We start from the raw sequence: 10,712 nt of genomic DNA, 5'->3' as shown, positions 1-10,712 counted from the left end.
TGGGAGGCCATGTGTATTTAACTGGAATGCACCCCCCCCTCCAAACTCTCTCTCTGTCACTCACACACACAACGTAGCCCCACAACTGATGAGTACTTAAAACACCGTCACTACAGGATGGTATGTGATCCAACTGGAAAAGCAAAGTAAATGCTTGTCCTTATTCTGCCTAATTAAAGTAAATTAGTTACAGCAACTTGCTGTCAGATTAACACAGGTTCAGGCAGACGGCTGGAATTTATTTAAAGAGCTACTTTTTGTTGTTTATTTAAAATATACATTAGTTTGCACAAAGTCTTTGCTGCATCTGACAGCTTACAGCCTTGTTCCCATAAGAAGTGTCTTTATTGGCGGGGGGTGGGGGTCCAGTTTGTTCTTGTTATTATTATGCTGCAATTGATGGAAATTCTTGTCAGTTTATAAAAGCCTATTTGATCCCAACTTTCTGAGACACTCCAGGTACTTGACAACAAGATCCATAAACAATCCTCCCCAAAATGCATACAGAATCAAACATAAAATAAAATGTAGTTCACCTGAAGGAGGAAAAAAAGCATCAAACAGAATTTTATCCTTTGCTTTAAAAACAGTTGCCATAAAATATTTGGTTAAATGTTTACTTCTGAAGTTTACTATCTAGAATTACTCCCATTCATCCTATTTTCTCTTTTTACAGAAGTTATTCATTTGAATGATGAAAATCATCATGTCAGCTAAAGAGGAAAGGTTTTTATTTTTTTTAGTAGACAGAAGCCCAGACTTGTGTTTGGCCCCAGTGTTCAATACTGTAAGTTGCTTGTGGATAGAGCTGGGAGAGAAATTTGATTTTGTTTGCATTTAAAAGCAAACCTACCTAATTCACATTTTCTGAAGCAATACAAGAGTCAAAACAGAGACATCCTTTGCAATATCCACTTCTTCAAGTTCTGGAGTGTAGTTCTGCAGCCACATGTACAAGAATGCATATACTAAATTAAAGTGTGCATAGAAATGCATTTATTAGTGACAATAACATTCCAAAATGCATTGTATTGGAGGAGAAATGCATATATTAGGGAAATTGTATACAAACATTTCTGAGAAATGTTCAGAAAAATGTTGATGAATTTTCATGAGGACTTCTTTTGTGAAAAAGGGTGGGACTGATGTGGAAATGAAAACTGAATGAAAGTTTGTAAAAATGAGAAACAAAGGGAAATCCAAATTGACAGATTTCCCCATCCTAGCTGTAGATCAAAGATCACGTGCAGTGACTGCCATACTGTTGTACAGCAGGCTGAATTTCAGAAGATGCAGTTTGTCATACATGTGTATGACAAGTTGGACATATTCTAATTTCTTCTTTCCCAGAGCTTCTAAAGACAGGGGAGCACTTTGCTTGTTATCATCTTATGAAGTATAAAACTAACATGATAAAGATTTAATATGAGAGGCAAAGGATCCATAAACATACCAATATTTTGTGTAAATATGAGAATGCACAGCAGTTATCAACATGCATATAATGCATATAATGTAGGAGTTACATGGGACTGCCTTGGTTTTGCCTTGGCTCTGCACAACCATATCATCACCTGGGTTGTGGCCCATGGCCAAAAAGGCCTAGCTCTGCTCCAAACCAAAATTCTGTTAAGGACGCCTTACAAACTGGAATGGTAGGCACATCACAGCTTCAAAGTACATCTTGCATCCTTACACATATTCTTCTCTTGAGTTTATTTCCAAACATCTAGTAGAATGCTTTCTGGCTTCCTACAAAAGCTTTGTTCATGTAGCCTGAGCACTATCTTGAAAAGTGTAATGAACAAAATGACAGCTGATTGTTCTGCAGAAAAGTAATTTTGTAAAAGAATGCTTACCTCAGAGGACTGTTCACACCTACCACACAGTGTAGGTCAGAAATAGCCAGATGAATAAAGCTGCTGCAAAAAGAAAAAATTAATCAAAGCAACATTATTTACTCCTCCTTTCAAAGAACAACTTTTAAATTGCTTAGGAACCAGTTTTCAAGCTAAATAATTGGAAATGGCCAGTTTTTCAATTCTGCCTTTCTCAGTGCTATTGCATAGCTAGCATTTTACTTTATCTGCATTTTTAATCCTTTAATCTTTACCATTTTATGCTTGCTTGCTCATGAGATAGTTGAATTCACCATAACCATTTCAGTATGGTGAACTCACAGGGGCGAAGAGCTCATTCATCTTACATTTTTGCAGATCTGTATCTACATTGTAAACACCCATTCTTCATTTGCAGCATCCTCCCTGACTCTGAGATAGTACAGAAAACTTTTTTGTTTAATCAGTGCCCCTGAAGAAAAATCACCAACACAAAAAGTGTTGGGTTCAGTAAAGTACATATTTGTGTGCATTTGTGGTTCCCTCACTCATCTTTCTGTTGCCATCCTTTGCGCGAGCATCAAGGTAATTTTTTTCAGGAGCCTTGCAGCTGGCTATGAGCCAGAGGGAGGCAATGGAGTTGGCTCACAGAATTTCAGCAAGCACACAGGGATGTAGTCACACCAATCCTCCTTGCAAGCATTTGACCAGCTTTGTAAGCATGTTTGATTGAATGCTCATGACATCCCTAAGGCATGCAGAAAATAAGAATCTACAGCTGTGAGCCTTTGCCTAGCTTCACTTTATAACTGGCAACATATTACATGAACTTTAAGACAGAGCTGCCCCTGTCACCCATATCAAGTTGCATGCAAGGTGCTCTGGGAACTTTATTGGCTAAAGAGCAGGACTAGAAATCCAGCACATAGCCATAGTTTCCCATTATGTGCAACCCTGGAAACTATGGTTAATGGCTTCAAAACAAACCAAGGATATTGCTCCATGGTCCAAAGTTAGCATGTTTGGAAGCCATTAGTTGCAGTTTCTGGGTTCACAAATGGGGAGCTGTGCTTAAGTGTTTGCTCAGTCACATGCGCAAAGGGGGGACCAAAACAGCTGCAAAGGCACTCCATGAACCTGCTTGATATCCTGGCTTGATAAATTAGCATTTGTGGCTTGGTACAGATGTGGCCTGTGTCTATTTCCCCTTGCAATTTTGCTGGTGACTACTATGCAAGCAGTGGATGCTAGACTTAGCTTTCTTCTCTTCAGGCACGTCACTCTGTGAATCATCATGGCATTAACCTGCACCTAGATTGCTACAGCAACCAGAAGCGTGGTACAAATCAGGCTGTTCTACTTTCATCATGGTTTCATAACTGTGCCTTGGGAAATCTTTGTAAAGATGCTGAGCTGTGTGAGGGACTAGACCAGAGAAAGTCTTCTGGAAAATCATAAGCAGAGCCGCATGGATGTCATATATAACTAAGTCTTCATCATGTCTAGATGCCATAACCTAGCCAGAGCTGGAAGAGACTGGGAAATGTGTATTGGTCCTGAGGAGCCAGAACCAAATGTCTTTGTTCCCTAGCTTGGCTGGACTGGAGCAGACAAAGCTTGGCTGGAGTGGAGTGGACAATAAGAGCAAGAGGACAGCTCCCATTGGTCACTGAATGGGCTAATCATGAGTAGGGTAGAGGGAATGATCAAATGGCTAAGCAACAAAATGAGTTACTTGTTACCAAGCTGTATGAGCCAGAATGCATCATAGGGATTCAACGGATGAAATATTTTAACGTAGAAATCCAGAGCAGTCATTTTAAGGCTTGGCCGATGGTGGTATGTCTGATGAAGTCTTCAAGGTCAATTCTGCAAATAACATATTTCTACAAACAAAATATTTTTTTAGTGCAAATGAAACTTTAATAATTATAGTTTAATAAGTAAGAAGGTCCTCTGTCCAAGATGGTATAGGCTGGTTTTATTAGGCCTTCTATGCAACTTTATCTTTTATCTTTTTTTAAAAAAAAAAATTCATTGAAATACAGTGCAATAAAAGTAGGATATAAATCAATACAAAATAATGAGAAGGTACCAAAGATTTCAAAAGCATATCAAAGAACAAATACAGGTAATATGGCGGTGTTGTTGTTGTTGTTAAAAAAGCTCATACTGGTTTAAAATTGACTTTAACAAATGTTAAGATCTTGAAAGTCTGATATTCATATAGCCACTAAGTAGATATCAAGAGATTCCAAATGTCATAAGGAAAATGATGCTTACATGCCTGAAAACTGAGTGGGAGAACTGTACAAATAAAAGCTAAGTATGTAATTAAAGTCTTAGCAACAATTTTCTCCTCAGCAGGTGGAAGCTGTATATTCATGTAAAGCTAACAATTCTGTAGTGTTTGTCACTGGCAAGCTTGGCTGGTGAAATGGTTAGCCGTTCTTGGGCCATGATCCTAAGCACATCACTGTATTGAAATCAATGGGCCTTCCTTCATAAGTAAATGTGTTCAGGACTTTCAGTTACAAACAGGAATCCTAGCCTGTTGCTGTTTTTGTTTCTTCAGTATGAAGTGCTGGATTTGATCTGCAAGTCCCATGCGCAGATATGCTATCAATTACCACAAACATTTTGCACAATACCTGCTCTCTCTTTGATAGCTTCCTCTCCCTCCTGCAGCAAGTGGTGTAGCAAAGTTGCATGAGTCATCTAGCCCTATTAAGCTGTTCAGTGCCTCCCGTTTACCTGCTGTCTGTTTTGGGTACACTGTGGTCTGGAAAGCTCACAAAGGAGACAAGGAGGGAGAGTTGTCTTTTGCTGGACTCAGTGGGGTTTGGTTCTTCAGCTCTAAAATAAGATAGAGTTTCTGACCCTCTGAAATGTCATACTATGAGAAAGCACAGGTTATTTTATGAGAAAGCACACACAGCCAAGGGTAAGCCACTGGTTCCCTGGGCCAGAAATTGGCACATCACATATCATATTAGTGACACCATTTTCTTTAAAAATCTAATTCCACAGTGGAAATTGCTGGATTTGCAGCCCTCAACACGTCCTTCAGTCCATTCGTCCCTTTCAGTTCCTTACTTCCCATTCTTTTTCTTCCTTCTCTCGTGCTTGGATGATCACTCCAAATGTCCTCAGTATCCTCATTTTCCTTTCCTCCCCTCCAACTTTGTATACTATAGCACCACTCTTGTCTCTTTCTCTCTCTAACCACATCCCACTCTCATGTGTGCTCATGCACTGCACATTCATGGCTCTACTGCTGCTGACGAAAGTATGACCAGAAGGTGAACTGTAGCACCCGTGGTCCCCAGCCCACAATATAAGAACCACCACTTTAGAGAATGCTTCATTCATTTATGCTGTTGGTTCAATTTAAAAACCTGCTATTCATCATACAGATCACAGGGTTAGAGCCATCTACCTATTTCTCAAAGAACCATCAATGCACAGCCTTTCCATCTTAGCAGGACTCATCTTCACTTTATTGGCTGACATCCAACTAAGCAATGGTCCAGCACCCATACAACCTCTTCTGTTTCAGGAAGAAATAGTGTTTCATGTGCATATTGATAACACTATTTTTCAAAGCTCTTGATGACCTCTCCTACCAGTGTCTTCATAAACAGGGAGTGGTGGGGACATCATTAAACATGAAATCTTTGTCACATTTAGCCCCTTCTGGACATGTACAGCAGATTGTGGATGAACTGTCTGTCTGTAATGTTTTCTTGTACCTTTCATGCCAGACTTGCACAGAATGTGCTGCTGATGTCCTGAGCACTCTGTAATATGCTTGATTATTCCTAGTAAGCAAAGGCTTTTGCCTGCTGCTCTTATGTATTATCCTCTGGTTCTTTGCCCCCATGCCTTACATAGGAAGAACTGCGTGGTAACAAGCATTGTGTACTGCTAAATAAATTTTTAAAAACCCAGCTGCAGCACAGATAGCTGGACAATCAAACCAGTCTAAAGACTTGGCAGGGTTTGGGGTGGGGGAAATGGATGTGTATTTGAAATTGTTTCCATACAAGAAGCCTAGGGTTGTGTGCATGTTGCCAGCTTAAAATGTGGGTTCATTTTATCAATTCATATTGAAGCTTGTCTGGAGAAAACACATCAAAATGCAGTCTTTCATAAGAAACAACAGGGTAGGTACAAGGTAGGTATGACTTGTGGCTAATGTCATGTGTATACCGCTTCCCAAACCAGCAGTGGGAACGCACTAGATGCAGAGCAAGCAGGAGTGTTTACACAGACCATGTAGATATGCCCTGAAGCAAGTTTAATACACGTATCAGAAGGCACACTGCCCATGCAACTTTTGGCTTTTATATTCTAAAAGGCAGCAGTCCAGCTCAGGAAAGCAGAAAGGAAAAGATGCTGACTGAGTTTAGCAATCAACCTTTTATATATTTCAAAGTTGCTTCTCCTATTACAAAAGCAAATTCTGCAGATGTGTGCCAAATAATCTCTTAGCTAAAAACCGTTCTGTCCTCCCAAGCATAGTCAGAATTTTATTGTGGATTTCAATAACGCCAGAATAAGATTCTGAGAGTTCAACCATTACACCATTTTTGCCAGACACAAACACATTTGTTTTTCATTTGAACTTTTAAAAAATATCGCTTTATGATTTCAAATATTTACCATGGGGCAGGAAATCAGAAATTAACATATTTAATTTACCATCTGTTTTAAATCTTTCTGCCTACACAATTGTCAGCTATCCAATCTACTCCCCCCCCCTTTTTCCTTTTCCTTTTCCTTCCCAGGTTTTTATTTTTGCTGGCTCGCTCAGTAAATACATGGCACGCCGCTACAGGTGCAATTGTTGGGAGAAATATACCATGTAAACAGATGGTCAGGTAATTCTACTACTGATAGGTCCCCAGTAGAGCCATTACTAGCATCTTGTTTCATCCCTGGTCATTTCCCCAGTCATCAGTTAACAAGACAGGGAAAATATACTGTGGTTGACCAGCTACTTCCAGGTTGGCAAGCACATCTCAGAGTTGCTAGGTAACCTACAAAGGCTCCTTCCAACTTCCATCAAACAAGGCAAAATGGTTGCTGGTGGCAGAACAACTAACTCCAAAGTAGGTTTAAAATATTCAGATATTCACATTCAAAAGTGAGCTATACTCACCAAGGTTCAAATGGAGTTTGCATGTCTTGAAAATTGTGGGAAAACAGCAACCCTAAAATAAGGCCGTTGGGTTATGTGTGTGAAAAACATCTTTGTGAAGAAACCTAGTTTCACAAAGATTTCTACAACAACAAGCTCAGTTACATTATTTCTCATATTATTTACATTACATGATGTGAATCTATAGGAAATTATACAAGTTTCATAAATATTGAATGTCACCAGGAAAGACAGTACAGCTGTTTTAAACTAAAGCAATTATGTGTAATACGACCCTAACTGAAATGCTTCTTTAAAAATGTCTATGTCTGAACATGTATATTAGAAGGCTTTGTTTCAATAAGGCAAAAGGAAGCAGCAGAATTTAGTTTATTTTTAGATAAAGGTATATGCTTTTGTTTACCCAGACATGTAAAGCTGTCATGTTTTAATGTATATTTTAAACTGTTGGTTTTATTTCTACTTTGATTTTTTAATATAAACCCAACTTGTTTTAGCCTTGGCCTTTATCAACTATTTTAATACACATTATCTATCTTTTGTAGACCGCTTAGAGGTTTTATTTATAATCAAATAAATAATATACAAAATACATTAAAGAAAATGAAATACAGATGACACAATGCTATTATACAGCTTCTTATGCTTCTTGCAGCTGGATGCAAGGAGAAGTGGTCAGCTATCATTATGCTGCAATCAGGTTGTCAAATTTTTCCCACTTTGCACTGATTGGGATCCTAATTAAATAGGCACAAGGGGCTGCCAGGAAAGATAAATGTCCTTCATCTGCTTCTGTAGCGAGAGCCCAGCACACATTTTGTTCCAAAAAGGCTGAAAGAAGACAGGACATACCTTGGGAAGTGCTGACTCTAATCCCCAGTTTGTATGTTTTGCTTGGTGTATTTTACTTCCCATCAAGGACTTTGATTCTCATATCTGGCATCATTGGAAGTGAAAAGCTATAAACCCCAGGAGAAAGTAACCCTGGTGTTGTGAACTATTAGCAAGAAGGAAGTAGATGGGCATAGGTAAGCGAAGTTGAGAAGGTTGTGAGTGCTCTGTAGTGAACACTGGAAAAGAGGTATGAAGCTGGACAAAGCCTTCTGCCTGTTAAATAGGACTAATTGTGACTCGTCAGAGCACTAAGCTACAGACACAAGCAAAGACTGTCTGACAGCATCCTGGATCATTGTACACCAGGAATTGAGACCATCTGTCTTTCTGATGCTGTTGGATTCTAGTTCCCATCAGTCCCAGCCATCAGGGCCAATGGTAAGGGATGAAGGGAGCTGGAGCCAGACAGCATCTAAAGAAGATGGCTCTAGTATCTTGTTGACTATCAGTAAGCATATATTCAGGAAAATCAAACGCAAATTCCCCCACTTGCATTAAGAGAATTGGTAAATGACTTCTCAAATGACATTTGTTAGTGTGGGCTCTTGCCTTTGCTAGAGTAGAGCATGCCACTGTTTGACCTGGCACAGAAAATGATGACTTCTAGAACTGAGCTTTCACATCCATTAAAATCTGAGTCGCTTAAGCTTAGCCAATTTTTCAGTTAGGCATGTTCCCATTTTCCTGAAGAGTTAATTGTGTTTCCCCTGTAGTTCTGGCAGGGCAACCAGGTATTCTGTGGGAATGTTAAGTTTTGACTTACTTTCAAAACTGGCACAGAACACCTGGAGGAGGCAGTAGATGTAAAATCAGTCAAAGTCCTTGCGGTCTCCATTCCAGCACCTTTGTTTTAACTTGTGCTCTGGAGCCAGCTGAGTTACTGAGTGTTCAGCTCAAATAAATCTGCCTGTTGAGACTGTCAATTAGTGCCAGTTTTGATGACAGCTTGTTACATTTTCCAAAAGGTCACCTAGATATTCATCTTTTCTGGCACTCTGTCGGAATCAGCTAGATATAAATAATACTTCACTGGGATTTGTCAGCAGTGCTTTCACTTTATTTAGCACAGTGCTGGGTACAAATAGCTCCAGATTTCAAAATATTTCAAACTCAGGGTGTTCTTTAGCATAGACTATATTTAGTGTCCTTATGTGCAATGGCTGATTGCAGAAGGTTCATTCATCCAGTCAACAGATTTTAGCAGCATTTTTCTCCATGGTTGTTTGCTGAGTTGAAAGGGAATCTTTCCTGTGCCAGAAAAAGACCTAATAATCTACTTGAAGATTACCTTACCAATCAAGATTATCTTAAAAATAAAGATATTGGGTTGTATCCTGTGCTGTCATGTGCAGATAGATATGACTTTGATTCATCTTCCTTTCCTCCCCTCTGCAGGCCCCATGTACCCACAAAATCTGCTTTCCCACGGACATCTGGCTGGCCAGAACACGATTCTGAACTAGATGGGAGAAAAGCAAGAAGACCCATTGCACCAGTGAAGTCTACTCACACAGTGTTGGGTTCTGTGCATTGTAGATTAACAATGTAAATGTTTCAATGTCAATCTGCCAATTACATTCTGGAAATTAGACTCCTCTCCTGTTCTTCTCAACAAGTACACTCATTCATTGATCCCATGTGAAGTCTCTCTAACCCTTTGTCGCTTCCACTGCACCTCCCATCAAGTAAGTCCTTCTCGGCTATCTGCTTATTAGTGCTTTCCCTTTCACCTGAGCTGCTTGCTCCATGACCTCCTTGTCTCCCCAGGTTCTTCTGATTTAGAAGTTTCTGCTCAAGTACAACCTACCTTCCTGCTTGGCTTACTTATATTCCAAAGTTACTTGTTCCTTGTCGTTTTTTGAAATTTGCATTGCATTGAGTTTTGTTTGATAGTGTGGTTTCATGTTGTTGTTGCAATTTTAATTGTAGTAAACTTATGGATTCCAACCTATCACTGGCCAGGAATGCTTATGCCCAGCATAGACTAGTTAGTCAAATATAGCCATTCCTGGCAGTGATAGCCTGGCCTCAGCTGTCCATGCTCTAGTGATCTCCTGATTGTACTCTACATGGGGCTGCCCTTGAAAGTGGTCTGGAGGCTGCAGCGAGTGCAGAATGGGACTGCTTGGATGGCAATTGGGGCAACCTGATGGGACCATGTGACACAGTTCCTGAAAGCACTGCAGTGGCTTGGGACCCAAGTATTATTATTATTATTAATTTTACCCCACCCATCTGGCTGGGTTTCCCCAGCTACTCTGGACGGCTCCCAACAGAATATTAAAAACACGATAAACATCAAACATTAAAAACTTCCCTAAACATGACTTTATGGGACTGGCCGAGATGACGGGCAGAATCCGTGACCAGGGGAAAGAGACAGTGGAAGAGGACTGGAAGAAATTTAAAATATATCTCAAGAACAATTGTAAAATTGACGAATGTTAAGATGTCAGGGGGTAAGAGGTAAAGAAATTGCAGCAGTAATCAAAAAAAAAACTAAAGGAACTTTTATGAAAGGGAATTAAGATAATGGACCTAAGGGTTGCTAAAGAATCACTAAACAAGAATGCAGGGATGGGGAGGTATGGGGAAGTCATAAGAAAGAAGGGTATGAAACGATCAGTTGGAAATTATGTTCTTTTGTGGTACTTTTGTTATCTGTTTGAAAAACGAATAAAAATTATTATAAAAAAAAAAAAACTTCCCTAAACAGGGCTGCTTTCAGATGTCTTCTAAAAATCAGATAGTTCTGTATCTCCTTGACATCTGATGGTAGGGCATTCCACAGGGTGGGTGACACTACCGAGAAGGCC

General features: G+C 39.6%; 1 long non-coding RNA gene across 1 annotated transcript; it reads right to left on the bottom strand.

Annotated features, from left to right (window-relative positions):
* Positions 1-677: 677 nt before the first annotated feature.
* On the bottom strand, positions 678-7,056 carry LOC307213685. Its single transcript, XR_013837637.1, has 3 exons — positions 7,003-7,056; positions 1,860-1,922; positions 678-939 (listed from the first exon to the last, which is right to left on the bottom strand). It is a non-coding gene; the product is annotated as an uncharacterized lncRNA (long non-coding RNA).
* Positions 7,057-10,712: the final 3,656 nt, after the last annotated feature.

The sequence above is a fragment of the Podarcis cretensis genome, assembly GCF_951804945.1.
Source record: "Podarcis cretensis genome assembly, chromosome: 3".
Classification (NCBI taxonomy): Eukaryota; Metazoa; Chordata; class Lepidosauria; order Squamata; family Lacertidae; genus Podarcis; species Podarcis cretensis.
This window is presented reverse-complemented; position numbering and strand designations above follow the sequence as displayed.